The sequence below is a fragment of the Choloepus didactylus genome, chromosome X, assembly GCF_015220235.1.
Source record: "Choloepus didactylus isolate mChoDid1 chromosome X, mChoDid1.pri, whole genome shotgun sequence".
Classification (NCBI taxonomy): Eukaryota; Metazoa; Chordata; class Mammalia; order Pilosa; family Megalonychidae; genus Choloepus; species Choloepus didactylus.
The window spans coordinates 126,923,735-126,938,881 of record NC_051334.1 but is presented as its reverse complement, the minus strand read 5'-3'; the positions used below and the strand labels follow the sequence as shown (position 1 = coordinate 126,938,881).

At 35.7% G+C, this 15,147-nt stretch overlaps 1 protein-coding gene and 1 pseudogene across 6 annotated transcripts in view; one reads left to right on the top strand and one right to left on the bottom strand.

Moving 5' to 3' along the window:
- Positions 1-15,147, bottom strand: part of COL4A5 (collagen type IV alpha 5 chain) — a 414,777-nt gene that overhangs the window by 341,661 nt on the left and 57,969 nt on the right. The window lies entirely within an intron of this gene.
- The window catches only part of LOC119523260, a 28,829-nt pseudogene that overhangs the window by 2,211 nt on the left and 11,471 nt on the right, over positions 1-15,147 (top strand).

Sequence of the window (15,147 nt, the reverse complement as noted above, 5' to 3'; positions counted from 1 at the left end):
TTAACAGACCGTAGTCATTCCTGGGCATTCTCAGAATGTTAAATTTACCCACGATAGCTTATCTGTTCTTATCGGGTTATCATTCCCCCTTCCTTAATTGCTCTCTATCACTAGTTCCCCTACATTCTACATTATAAACCATTTGTTTTACATTTTTCAATGTTCACATTAGTGGTAGTATATAATATTTCTCTTTTTGTGCCTGGCTTATTTCGCTCAGCATTATGTCTTCAAGGTTCATCCATGTTGTCATATGTTTTACGACTTCATTCCTTCTTACAGCCCCATAGTATTCCATCGTGTGTATACCACATTTTATTTATCCACTCATCTGTTGAAGGACATTTGGGTTGTTTCCATCTCTTGGCAATTGTGAATAATGCTGCTGTGAACATTGGCATGCAGGTATCTGTTCGTGTCACTGCTTTCCGATCTTCTGGGTATATACTGAGAAGTGCAATTGCTGGATTGAAGGGTACCTCTATATCTAGTTTTCCAAGGAAGTGCCATACTGACTTCCAGAGTGGCTGAGCCATTATACAGTCCCACCAACAATGAATAAGAGTTCCAATTTCTCCACATCCTCTCCAGCATTTGTAGTTTCCTGTTTAATGGCAGCCATTCTAATTGGTATGAGATGGTATTTCATTGTGGTCTTAATTTGCATCTCTCTAATAGCTAGTGAAGCTGAACATTTTTTCATGTGTTTCTTGGCCATTTGTATTTCCTCTTCAGAGAATTGTCTTTTCATATCTTTTGCCCATTTTATAACTGGGCTTGTTTGTACTCTTGTCATTGAGTTGTAGGATTTCTTTATATATGCAAGATATCAGTCTTTTGTCAGATACATGGTTTCCAAAAATTTTTTTCCATTGAGTTGGCTACCTCTACACCTTTTTGACAAATTCCTTTGAGGTACAGAAACTTCTAAGCTTGAGGAGTTCCCATTTATCTATTTTTTCTTTTGTTGCTTGTGCTTTGGGTGTAAAGTCTAGGAAGTGGCTGCCTAATACAAGGTCTTGAAGATGTTTCCCTACATCAACTTCTAGGAGTTTTATGGTACTGTCTTTTATATTGAGATCTTTGATCCACTTTGAGTTAATTTTTGTGTAGGGTGTGAGGCAGGGGTCCTCTTTCATTTTGGATATGGATATCCAACTCTCCCAGCCCCATTTGTTGAAAAGACTGTTACGTCCCAGTTCAGTGCCTTTGGGGGCCTAATCAAAGATCAGTCGACCATAGATCTGGGGTCTACCTTCAAATTCTCAATTTGATTCCATTGATCAATATGTCTATCCCTGTGCCAGTACCATGCTCTTTTGACAACTGTGGCTTTATAATAAGCTTCAAAGTCAGGGAGTGTAAGTCCTCCCACTTCGTTTTTCTTTTTTAGAGTGTTTTTAGCAATTCAAGGCATCTTCCCTTTCCAAATAAATTTGATAACTAGCTTTCCCAAGTCTGCAAAGTAGGTTGTTGGGATTTTGATTGGGATTGCATTGAATCTGTAGATGAGTTTGGGTAGAATTGACATCTTAATGACATTTAGCTTTCCTATCCATGAACATGGAATATTTTTCCATCTTTTAAGGTCCCCTTCTATTTCTTTTAGTAGAGTTATGTAGGTTTTATTATATAGGTCTTTTACATCTTTGGTTAAGTTTATTCCTAGGTACTTGATTTTTTTAGTTGCTATTGAAAATGGCATCTTTTTCTTGAGTGTCTCTTCAATTTGTTCATTTCTAGCATATAGAAACATTACTGACTTATGTGCATTAATCTTGTATCCTGCTACTTTGCTAAACTTGTTTATTAGCTCTAGTAGCTGTATCGTCTATTTCTCAGGGTTTTCCCAGCTATTCTTTTTAAGGAGTGGCAAAATATGTTTGTTGACAATGTCATTGGTACTTTGAGTGGCTTCCTTACCATCATTGTGAGGATATTTTTATTGCATGCCTTTAAATATCTCAGTTTTAGTCAAGCAAGTCTGCCATTGTCTTTTCGAAAAGATGAGAAAGCAATGAATGGCAATCTCTCTAACTAATATGTAAGAAATTCTTAATAATAGTGAACAAAGCTTAACCTGTGGAATTGAACAACACTAGTGAAAATATCTCATGAAGAAATGGAAATCTAACAGGCTTTTTAAAAAAGAAAAAAACTAAAACTTTAATCAATAGTTCTGCTATAAAGTGAATTTGAGTATCAGAATCTGTCTGCAAAAGCACTGTCCTCAAGATTTTCTAAAGACAATCTCTTTAAAGGTTTCACTAATTGGGACTAAGATAATACTTTTCTTACATTTAAACGATAGTAGCTCACTAAAATGACCTTAGTATGTGGCCAATTTCTCTCTAGTGACACTGTATTATTTTAGAGGTATTTTAAATTAAGTCCTTTACCCAAACCTAAATGCACTAATGACAATTTTAAGTTTAAAAAAATTTCATATTTTTTCACTGGTGATAAAAGATTGAAATATATATTTGTCATCTTCTCTGTCAATCCTGACAATTTTAGATCATTTTGATTTAAAAAGAACAAAATTATCCGAATACAATATGCTCTGGTTTACCTTGCCTATAAAATGCCTCCTGTTTGATGAATTATTTTAATTTTGAACTGTTATTTTATGGGAATCTTAAGTTAATAAATGAGGGCAAACTATTGACACAAAAAAGATTAGGAAATCACCCCAAAGAAATATTTTTCAGGCTGTGACTTAATCACCACACATAATATTTCATGCGTACATTTGATGGACTTCTCGGGCAGCAGTTTTGTTAAACCAGGTGCGTCTTGCCTCTTTTGGGACTGGGCTCTTTGGGAGTCTGTCAGTTTTATTGTTTAGTTACTCTAATCTTGTGATGCCTGGATACTTGATTATTTAACATCAGCTCTTGTACTTTTCAACATATTTTCATAATGTGATATATTGTCATTTAGACCACTTAGCAACTCTGGAAAATAAAATATCATCAGAAAACTAGGGTTATTTCTTGAATTTAACTCATTATATTAAAAAGACAAATTGATACAGTTCTTTCCTAAGTCTAGAAAAAAGTCGCACATAGACTGTATGCTTTATATCAATGTCAAATTTCTTGAAATTGATAACTGTACTGTAATTGTAACTTGTAACTATAGTTACACAAATGAATGTCCTTGTTTTAGGAAATCTATATGGAAGTGGTAAGTGTTAGAGAAGCATGATGTATGCAACCTAGTCTTAAAATTTTAGAAAATAGGAAGGAAGGAAGGAAGGAAGGAAGGAAGATGATAGGATGATATAGAAAATACATCAAAATATTAATAGTTGGTAAATCTAGGTATCTGTTTAGGTGTATACTGGAATTCTATTTATTGTTTCTCTATTATTGTTGCAACATTCCTGTAAGTTTGAAAGTATTTCAAGATAACAAGTTAACATACATAAATAAAAAATAAAAACAATTTTAAAAAATTAAAAACCTAAAATAGAGGATGAATGTAGGTAAAGCATTTATAATTGTGTGGTAAACAGGAATGGGCATTTATTACTTTGATGTTGATTACATACACAAATTGCAATTTATAAGGTAAACTTTAAAATAAGATAAATGGGGTATATTAATTTCAAAGTAGTGAAGGGAGAAAATACTCAATAAATCCAAAAGAAGGTAAGAGAGAGCCAGAAAGAAATGTCTTAGAAAAAACAGGACAAATAAAACAAATATATCAGTAATTATATTAAGTGTAACTAATTATACAGTATGAGGCAACAATTAGACAAATTTGGAATATGGTGCATTATAACTACAACTAGCGTGGACCCTTCAAAAAGTACATGGTATGCCATGGGAAAGACAATTTTGTGAATGGCAGCATGAGGAACTCTGTGGATCTTAACTCCAGCACAACAACGAGAAGTGGTCAAATTAAAAAAAAATAAAAATTTACTGGATATTGTCCTAAGCATATGCAGCAAATGAAGAAAGAGTTATTCAAGAAAAATTGCCAAATCTCAATATGAACAGCAAGAATCTACGGCATTTTAGCTATGATCTGCTACTTCCCTCTCCTCCTCTATTGTTCACTTTGATGAATGCTCCACCCCAGGTAAGGGCAGCCAAGAAAGAACCCAGGGATTTTTCTGCCCCTCCTCCCACTCAAGGGCTACAGTATCTCAAAGAAAGGGGCAGGTTACCAGCATTTCTCATCCCTCCACTCCACCGCCAGTTCCATGTTGCAGAAGTTCTGTTCCAAGTAGGAGTGAAAAGTTCAAGAAATTCAACATTGATATACAGTTAACATAAGCATTTTTAAATGTACCTACCTAGGTAAAATTTTTTTTAGGTTGATAGTTTTTTTTTAATTCAGTTTTAATGAGATATGTTCACATATCATAAAATTATCTGTGGTATACAATCAACTGTTCATGGTACCATTACGTAGTTGTGTATTCATCACCCCAATCTATCTTTGGAACATTTTCCTTATACCAGAAAAAGTAAAAATAAGAATTAAAAAAAAAGTAAAAAAGAACACCCAAGTCATCCCCCTTCCCACCCTATTTTTCATTTAGTTTTTTGTCCCCATTTTTCTACACATCCATTCATACACTGAATAAAGGGAGTGTGATCCACAAGGTTTTCACAATCACACAGTCACCCCTTGTAAGCTACATTGCTATACAATCATCTTCAATATTCAAGGGTTCTGGGTTGTAGTTTGATAGTTTCAGGTATTTACTGCTAGCTATTCCAGTTCATTAGCACCTAAAAAGTGTTATCTATATTGTCTTTAAGAATGTCCACCAGAGTGACCGCTCTACTCCATTTGAAATCTCTCAGCCACTGAAGCCTTATTTTGTTTCATTTCACATCCCCCTTTTGGTCAAGAAGATGTTCTCAATCCCATAACATTGGGTCCAGATTCATCCCTGGGAGTCACATTCCACGTTTCCAGGGAGATTTACACCCCTGGGAGTCAGATCCCACATAGGGGGGAAGGCAGTGAGTTCACCCACAGAGTTGGCTTAGCTAGAGAGAGAGGGCCACATCTGAGCAACAAAGAGGCACTCAGGGGGAGACTCTTAGGCACAATTACAAGCAGGTTTAGCCTCTTCTTTGCAGTAACAAGCTTCATAAGGGCAAGTCCTGAGATAGAGGGCTAGGCACACCAAACCAGTCCTCAGTGTTTGTGAGAACATCAGCAAAAATCCAGGTGAGGAAACCCAACACTTCTGCATTTTCCCCCAGCTCCTTAGCAGGGCCCTGCATATATATTTTTATTCTCTGCCCAAATTACTTTGGGATATGTCACTGTTTCAGACTAACCTACATAAACCTACCAGGTCTCACTTCCTTTTAAAAGTTCCATGTAATTATGGTATTTGAACAAACTGTATGAGTTAAATTGTTTAGGAGATATAGATTCTGAACACCTAGGTTAATTGTTATTAACAAATTTTCAGAAAGAAACAATTGAATCCTTCCTGTATGATTCAACACATTTTAACAATTTGCAATATGTAATTCATATCTCTATCTCTTGCTCTCCTGTGTGTGTAGTGATTACACAAGTGTGTGAGAATGTATATTTATCTTTTAGTGAGCCATTTAAAAGTAGGTTGCAGATATAATGACATGTTATTTGCCTAAATATCTCAGCATGCATCACCTAAGGAAAAGAACATTATCCTACATAAACATATCATTACCGCACTTTAGAAAATTAAGAATCTATTGTTTAAATTTCCCTAATGGTCCTAAAACGTCTTTCATAGCTGTTCATGTATTGCATCCATTTATTCTGTGACATTTTTAAAAGTCTGGAATGTGTTGGGAGAAAATTTCCAAGGGCCAGTCTCTTATGTCTCTGCACATCCTGAGAGGAAAGGCACTGACTCCTTTTGTTCAGCACTTTCTTTTTTTATGATCTTTCCAAGGATGTTTGTATGGTTAATAGCTTGGAATAGTGATAGCATCTCCCTGTGCAGAAAAGGCCAGATTTGTTTATTGCCCAGTAATAAAGGTAATATTTCTCTCTGGAGCAAAGGTCAAGATAGCCTACTGCCCATAATAAAAGATGTGGAGTCCCTAAGCTCCTGATTTCTCTACTGTAACAACCCACTGCATATGCATGAATTAACTGGTCTTTTCCCCATTACCCTGTGAGAATTGGGGCTTAGGAAATGGGCTATCGCTGTGAATAATAAACTGTATGTTGTCTCTGATCAAAAAGTCTTGTATCTTCTGCCAGTATCCATGAAACTGTGGCAGGTAAACCTGTTAGCTCCCAACTAGGGGAAGATGTCAGACCCTTCTCAATTTTTGACAAAATGCTCTTCCACATTTTATTTCACAACACTGATTTTTTTTAGGCTTCACTGAGAAATAATTCATATACCATACAATTCACCAATTTAAAGTATACAATTCAATAGATTTTAGAATATTCTCAGGGTTGCACAACCAAAAGTAACATTAAACATTTTTTATCAACCCAAAAAGAAACCCTGTATCCCTCAGCCATCACTCCCCATTACCACTCAACTTCTCCAGCCCCAGGCAACCATTAATCTACTTGCTATCTCTATAGATTTGTCTATTTTGGATATTTCATATAAACAGTATCATGCAATATGTGGTCTTTTATGACTGGCTTCTTTCACCTAGCAGAAGGTCTTCAAGGTTCAGCCATGTTGTAGCATGAAGCAGTAGTACTTCATTCCTCTTTTTTTGCTGAATAATAGTCCATTATATGGTTATATCACAAATTATTTATCTATTCATCAGTTGATAGAATTTGTGTTATTTCTGCTTTTTGGCTATGGTTAATAATGCTATTATGAATATTCATGTACAAGTTTTTGTGTTGATTATATTTTTATTTCTCTTGGGTATATATACCTAGCAGTGGAATTTCTGTGTCATAGGGCAACTCTGTATTTTGAGGAAATGGCAAACTGTTTCATAACTGTAGCATTTTACATGCTCACTAGCAATGTATGAGAGTTCCAATTTCTTACACCCTTGCTAACATTTGTTATTGCCTGTATTATAGCCATCCTATTGTGTGTGAAGTAGTTTCACTGTGGTTCCGATTTGGATTCCCCTGATGGCTAACGAATTTGAGCATTTTTTCAGGTGCTTATTGTTCCTCACACTCTTGAGAAGACTCTATAGTCTGCCATTGTTGGGTGGAGTGTTCTAGGGATGTCTTTTAGGTTCAATTGGTTTATAGCAGTCCTCTTTCTTTACTGATCTTCTGCCTACTTGTTCTATCCATTATAGAAAGGGCAGTATTGAATTCTCCCAACTATTATTGTTGAATTGTCTATTTCTCCCCTCAATTTGGTAAATTATTGCTTCCTATATTTTGAATTCCCCTAGAATGTACAGCCACTGATGTCACTCCACTGAGGAGGCATCCTTGGGCATGCTCACTGTCACTCTGGTATGACAGTGGTTTTAGCAGAGTTCTCTTTATCTCTTTTCCTTATCTCTCTGGTAAGGTGACTGCCTCTGTAGGTTTCACATCCAGCTGTTAGCCTTCACAATTAGTGAAGCTGATTGATTCAGTGCTTTTGACAATGCCCTTGGGCATAAATTGCTCCAGATTCTGATGTTAAATTTGGGCCCCTTGCAGGGGTAATCTTTGAGACCTTTCTTTGAGGTCTGTTCCAATGCTCAGCCAACTCTTCTTACCCGTCCCTTTTCCCAGTTCTATCTGGTAAAACTGTCGATGTTCTGTGGTTTGGCTTGTTGCTCTCATGGAGCTACTAGCCTCTTCTTGATTGCTTACCATCAAATTTTCCATTGTTTTTGACAGCACCATTAGGCTTGAGCTTCCCCACTTTCCATTCCAAATGAAACCAGCTTTCTTGGGAAGAGCTTTGGAGCTCTCTGGTCTTTCAGTTTCCATTTCCACTGGGCCAAACCTCTGCAACAGTGCTCTGGAGCTAGGGGAGGGAACATTGTCCCGCTTCTCTTGTAATGACACCCCTGCTTTATGAGGGGTGGGCATCAAGCACGGACAGTAGTCTCTGTTCTTTATGGTTTGTCTGTCCCAACCTCAAGCTCTGCTTTATGAGCAAGCTGGAGAAAGGGTGATCAAAGTTCCAGTACTCTCAGACTGCCATGACTAGGATAGCACGTTCACCTTTCTAGTTGGAACTGTATGGAAGCCAGCTTGCTTAGTACAGACTGTACTTAAGAAGACTGTACTTAACATGGTTACATAAGTGAATATCCTTGTTCTTAAGAAATATTCATGGAAGTATAGTGTTCACACAGCATGATATATACAACCTACTCTCACATGTCTAGAAAGTAAATTAACAGAAAGACAGACAAAACAGATGATAGATTAGATAGGCAGATAGATAGACAGACAGATACAGGTAGACAGACAGACAGATGGATAGGTAGGAAGAATGATATGGCAAATGTGACAAAATGTTAAAAAATCTGGGTACCTGGGTGGAAGGTATGTTGGAGTTCTCTATATGGGTTTTATATAATTTTTACAACTGTCCTGTAAGTTTGAAATTATTTTGAAATAAAAAAGTTAAAAACTTCTTATGTAGAAATACAGATATACTCAGACTACCACAAAAAGTCAAATTCCAACATTTATACTGTTTGTTTATCAAAGACCTTAAAAACATAAATTTCTACTTTGAAAGGCTGAAATAAAAGATGGAAAAAATCATATTCTCAAATAATAATCAAAGAAAGGTGGTATACTAACTTAAGACAAAATAGATTTTAAGGTGAAAAACATATGGAAGATGAAAAAGAGTCACTTCAGAATGTTAAAAGGTTTGGCTCACAAGGAAGATAAAAAAACACTTATATGTACCAATAACATCCATGAAATATGTAATGTGAACAGAAAATTCCATGATCACAGTTACAGATTTTAAACAGACTTCTGATAACTGATAGAAAAAGTAAACAAAATAATCTGTAAGGATGTGAAATACTTGAACATAATTTACAAACTTGTTCTAATGGACATATATAAAACAGTGTACCCATAAAATGAAGAACACATTTCTATCAGGCACGCTCAGGATATTTATAGGGAACTGCCAATACAGTGGGCCTTAATGTGAGTCTAAACAAATCTCAAAAGATAGCAATCATGCAGAACATGATCTATGACCATAATGCAATTAAATTAAAAATATTTTAAATCTATCTAAACTCTCCCAGAAAACAGAAGAGAAGGGCACATGTGCCAATTCATTTTATGAAGCTAGCATAACTCTGATAGCAAATGCAAATGGTACTGAGTGGAAAGGAAAATCATAGGCCAACCTTACTGATGAATATGCAAAATTCCTAGCCCTTGCCAGTGTTGGAAGGAAAGAAAGGTTTGAATAAGAAGAAACTAAAATGTCATACACAGGTGATGTGATTGTATACATGGAAAATCAAAAAGAATCGTCAGATAAATTAGAATTAATAAAGTTTAGCAAAGTTGTTGGATATAAAACCAATATATTAAATTTAGTTACATTTCATACAGCATAAACAAAATTAGAAAATATAAAAAAAGAGACACCCCTTACAATGGTGTCCCCAATGTAGTATCCCAGGGAAAAAGTGAGGGTACTGGATATGATAACTCTTTTGACAAAATAATTAGAGAGTATAAGAAATACATTACAAGAAAAAAGAAATGCAAATAGAGACTCTAGGGAAAAGATCTACACATGAAAATAAATATAACCATAGAGTACTATCTGTTTCTATATATTCAAAATAATGTGAGCAGTTTATTAATTGAAAACAGTGTAATATATAAGAGGATAGAGAAAGGGAGATAGAGGTGATAGGAGAAAGAGTCCCTCATCTGTAAAAGAAGAAAGTAAATAGAGAGTGATAAGTCAACAAAAATATTTACAAGTTTTTGCCCCTGAGGAACTAATGTAAGAAGCTGAATAGGTATGGGGATGGGAACTGCTATTTGCAGTACCACTTGTACTTCTTAAAACATGTGCACAAAATATCATTCAATGCCATGTTCCAACCCAAAGACCACTCCCATGAGTCTCATATTATAAACTCTTAGAAGATATACTTTAAATTTATTATATCAAAACAGAAATCATCTACCAGGCTACACATAACACAAAACATCTGTTTTTAGGAACATGGATTCACCATTCTTTAACATTTCAAGGTTAAACATTTCATATGCCTTTGTAATATCCCTTTCTTTGATCGCCTAGCCATGATTCCTAAACAGATCTTGATATTTCTTCCTAATAATTGCTATCAATAAAAGAATGTTAGCAGAGCAGAAAAAAAGTCTTGGAAATTACCTAATATAACATGTCATTTCAGATATAATGAAACGGAGGTCCAGAAATTGGTAAGTGATTTGTCTAAGATTAGAGCATCAATGACAGAGCCAGGTCTAGAATACGTTTTTTATTTTCTAATATTTGAAACGGATTTCCCACTTGCTTTCAAATTCTGAGCAAAAGCCAAGATATTCTGCCAGATTTTCTACGAAGAGGAAACACTCTTCTCATTTTTTAAAAAAATCAAATCACAGATGAACACATTAATCAGTTTGAAAGCCTTTTAACCAAAGCAGCAGCTGACACTTTCTACCAACCCAGAGCTAAAAATATTACAGGAGACTCATTAAAATGTGATGACTACAACATGTAATTCACAAATACTAACATAGTAAATGGTTTTCTTTGATTAAAAACATTGTGATTTTTAAGATAAACAAAGAGTAAATATATATTCTTTTAGTTTTTTCAATCTTACATGTTTACACATTAAGGAAGGTGAGGGAAAAAGTTGGGGAAAAGAAGTGAGAGACATAAGAAAGATTATCAGACAGAAGAACAATGTGATACTTTAAGGATGATCATAAACTCATATTGATCAAAGGGAGCCCAAAGATTTAGTGAAATCAGCTATCAGACAATGGAGCTTTTCTGGCATCTAGCCTGGACAAATTAGCAAATGCTCTACCAGAATTAGTAACTTAAAAATCCATTAACAAGTTGTTCAGATTATCCCCAAAGATTTTCCTCTTTTCGGTAGGGAGGCGTAGGCCTATAGCTCATTTAGAGTACATTTATTTTTTATTTACAAATATTTAGGATACCATTTGGTAATATGTGAAATGAGGAGCTTTTTTAAAAAATTAGGTTATTAGATGCTTTTTGCGGCATTTGGATAAATGGGACTTTTATTTCAGAAAATTACATCAATTCAGAATGCAAATGTTAAGAGTAGATTCCAAAGGGGTGGGGCAAAATGGTGATATGGTAAAGTGTGTAATTCAGTTACTCCTCTAGGACAGCAGGTAAATAGCCAGTAACTGTCTGGAGGAACTGCTTGGGGGGACTTCTGTAACCAGACATGCATCATACACCAGTCTTGAATGGGTGGAACAGCTGAGATTGCAGTGAAGAACTGTAAGTTTCCCCAGCCAGGGAGCAGGTACCCCTCCCTCACAGTCATGGCAGACTGTCTTGGAGCTGGTTCCCCAAGGGAAAAAGAAACAGTCTCTTCTGGGAGCTGTGAGGGGGATTCAAACAGGCTCCAATAGTAGAATGAATTAACAAGCTCGGACTGCTGAATAAAAGTTCCAAGCACAGATAAACTGAGAGCAGGCGAGTAGGCAGCAAATAAACTGGGAGCAATCAGTCTGGTGGAGAGGAGGCAGGGCTAACAGCAGCAGAAAAAAAAAAAAAAAACCAGACAAACCAAAAAACAGAGACTTTTGGAACTGGAGAAGCTCAGCATACTGGAAAAGGGCTGGACTCCAAGATAAAGGGGCACACATAAACGGGTACCAACTCCAGCTCTCACTTGCAAACCCGGGCAGCTAGTGAAAAGGGTTTTTTTCTTTTCTTTCTCTCTTGTTTTTTTTTTTTTTGTTGTTGTTGTTGTTGTTTTACTCTTCAAATACACCATTAGAGCTGCCGGACTCTCAGGCTTCAGCACTGCCCCAGGCAAGAACAGAAGTAAAGTTGTCTAAGAGTAAATACGCAGGTGAAGGAGATCATTCCCTAAAGGGTGTATCTTTAAATAGGCTCTACAGGAAACAAGGAAAAGTAGGTAGGCAAGGCTAAAATTGTGGCTTTAATCCTTGCAGACAGGAGGCAGGGCTGACAGAAAAAACAAAATGAAATAAAATAAAAAAGAATAAAGACAGGGGTTTTGGAGTCAGCTGAACTCAGAGTGCTGGAAAGGGGCTGTCCCCAAAGAAGGGGGTTGCACAGAGCTGGGTACCAGCTCTAGCTCTTAACTTGTAAAACTCATGAGCTGGGGAAATTGTCCAAAAAGAGATTTCTTTTTTTATTCTTTTTTCTTTATTTTCCTTCCTTTTTTTTTCTTTTTTTCCTTGTGTTTTTAAAATATTTTTCTTTTTTTTTTCCTTTTCTAAATTCTGAGATTCTGAGCTCTTTGTGTATAACGTGGTAGTTCCCTGCAACATTGGGTATCTGTGTGACACCTGAAACTCAGAGTTAGAGTTCTGAAGCTCTGAAAGTCAGCATTACTCCAGTAAGCAACTGTTAAAGAAGCGGAAGAAAGAGAGATGAGACTTCAATTAGAGATATGAATGAAAAGGACCTGGTTAAGACTAAGGTAAATCAGAATACAGGGCAAAGGATGATATTGATTGTATTTTTATAATATTTTTTATTGTTGAATATAACATATAACATAGAAATGATAACTTTCCAAGTGCAATTTAACAAGTAGTTAGAGAGCAAATTTCAAAGAATATTATAGGTTACACTTCCACAGTTTCAGTTATTTCTTTATTATGAAATATAACATATATACAAAAAGGAAATATCTTTCAAAGTATAATTTAACAAGCAGAAATATAAGAAATTTCCAAAGTTGTTATGAGTTATAGTACCATCATTTCCATATTTCCTTATTGAAATATAACATATATACAAAAAGGTATAGCTTTCAAATTGCAATTTACAAAGTAGAAATACAACAAATTTCAATAGATGCTATGTGTTACAGTTCTACCATTTCAATTCTTTCCTTCTAGCTCTTCTAATATCCTAACAACTAAGAAAAAGAAAATTATATAAAGATTCAGTATTCATAATCCTTTGTTAAATTCCATCTTGTCTGTTGCTACCCCTTCTCCTAGTTTGACCACTATCTCGATCTATGGGGATGTACTGACTGTACTTTAAAACTTCACCTTCTGTGTGAGACCAAAGGAAGAGATGTTTATTTGGTCCAAAATTTAAATTTTCTGTAGCACACTACCTGATTTAACCTGTCTGATCTGTTTATTTAACCAATCCAAATACAGGGAACCTAGAATAGGTAGTGAGATCCTATTATTTTGTACAGGTTAATGTAATACCTGGATACATTCCAGAGTATTTAGGGCAGAAAATAAAAAAGTATTTGCAAAGTCTACTTGAGGGACTGGGGGAAAATGTGGAACTATTAAACTCTCCCATCTGGGGAATTCCAGATATTCTCTCAGGCACTAGGGACTTACAACTGATTAAGCCAAGCCCTCAATCTTGAGGTTTGCCTTTATAAAACTTATTTCTGCAATGGTGAAGCTAGGCCTGCATGTAATTATACCTAAGAATCACTCCTGGAGAGTCTCTTTTGTTGCTCATATGCAGCCTCTCTCTTTCAGCCAACTCTGCAAATAAATTCACTACACCCCCCCCCCCCACGAGGCATGACTCCCAGGGGTGTAAGTGTTCCTGGCAACATGGGACATGACTCCCAGAGATGAGCCTGGCTCTGGCATCATGGGACTGAAAATGCCTTCTGGACCAAAAGGGGGAAAAGAAATGGAACAAAACAAAGTTTCAGTGGCTACAAGATTTCAAATAGAGTCAAGAGGTCATTCTGGAGGTTACTCTTATGCAAGTTTCAGCCAGATATTGCAAACTGCCACAGTATGCCAACCCCCAACCAACAGTATTCCTGAAAACCCTGGGGAGTGCCCTGGGCTCTATCTAAGTCTCTATAAGAGTTTTTCTTATCAAGTTTATTTTTTTTAAAAACTTAAAGCCTCCAGATTGTTCCTATTCCAGATAAACCCTGAAACCCAAAGGTACCCATTTCTCCAAGAACATCATCTGGTTTCATGCCTCTACCCCATAAGGTCAACACCCCTTTCCAGCACAAAGAAATTAAAATTGTCATTGCCCAGATATCCCTGAAGATTGTGAGAAAGATCAAATGAGAGGGAGGAGGTGTAACAGAAATTTGGATTTAACAAATGACTGCCAATACTGGCTCATTATATAGATATTTCTTTTTAGTGTCTAGTGTTTTAGAATAGCTAGAAGGAAATACCTGAATTTGTTGAACTGTAATCCAGTAGCTTCGATCTTTGATAATGATTGTATAACTATATAGCAAAAAAAAAAGGAGAAAAAAGTCAGTTGCCCATGTTTGTATGGATCTACTTCTGGATGTTTTGTTCTGTTCCACTGATCTACATATATATATATATATCTGACAATATACTACACTGTCAAAGTTAATCTACCTCTATTGTAAGACTTAAAATGGGTAGATTGCAATACTAGTGGTCAATAATAGGAAGGGGTAAGGGGTATGGGATGTTTGGGGTCTTCTTTTTATTTCTTTTTCTGGAGTAATGCAAATGTTCTAAAAATGATGGTGATGAATACACAAATATGTGATGATACAGTGAACCACTGATTGTATAATTTGGATGGATTGTATGGTGTGTGAATAGTATCTCCATAAAATTACTTTTAAAAAGTTATAATATAAGCAGCAGAGGAATCATTTACTTTCCCTATTCAAACTGAAAGCAGTTATTTACTCTGGAGGATGGGGAGATGAACAGTGCCTATACAGAAATTGCTTCAGCTGTAATGATTATTATTCACTTATAATATGAAGCTCCGGTAAGAAAATCTGGTTAAGTACATTGTAAGCAATAAAATGAAACACAAATTCTTAAGTGGTACTATCATATCTAACCTGACACATATAAGATTATATACATAGGATAGATGTATTAAGGAGTTTGGGGAAACAGTGTTGCAAAACAATGACAATGACAACCAAAATTTGTATATATAGTTTTTTTACCACTTACAAATGATATGACATATCTGTAGCTTGGTCTTACCAGTAATAATCCTGG